The sequence below is a fragment of the Astyanax mexicanus genome, chromosome 8 (assembly GCF_023375975.1).
Source record: "Astyanax mexicanus isolate ESR-SI-001 chromosome 8, AstMex3_surface, whole genome shotgun sequence".
NCBI lineage: Eukaryota > Metazoa > Chordata > Actinopteri > Characiformes > Acestrorhamphidae > Astyanax > Astyanax mexicanus.
The window spans coordinates 18,813,081-18,813,478 of record NC_064415.1 but is presented as its reverse complement, the minus strand read 5'-3'; positions in this window follow the sequence as shown (position 1 = coordinate 18,813,478).

The window sequence follows — 398 nt, the reverse complement described above, 5'->3', positions numbered from 1 at the left end:
ACTGAGAGATTAAACACTCAGAAGCTTTTCAGCTCTTCAGCTCTTCCTGTATATAGTGTAATCCTGCCCCCTGCCAGAAAGAGAGAGAGAGATAGAGAAACAGACTTACAGCTCTGGAAAAAATAAGAGGCCACTTAAAAGTAATGAGTTTCTTTGATTGTACCAAATTATATAAATAAAAGGAAGATAGATGATCACAAACCTAATACATTTTGACTAATACATTTTGCAGCATTGCCAAGTAGCATCACAGCGCACTCGGTGGAGAGCGCAGCGACTCGGTTCTGATACATCAGCTCACAGATGCTTTGTGCTGCAGACATCACTCTTTGGAGTAATGTGAAGAAAGAGCGCCAACTACCCACTCAGAGAGAGCAAGGCCAATTGTACTCTCTCAG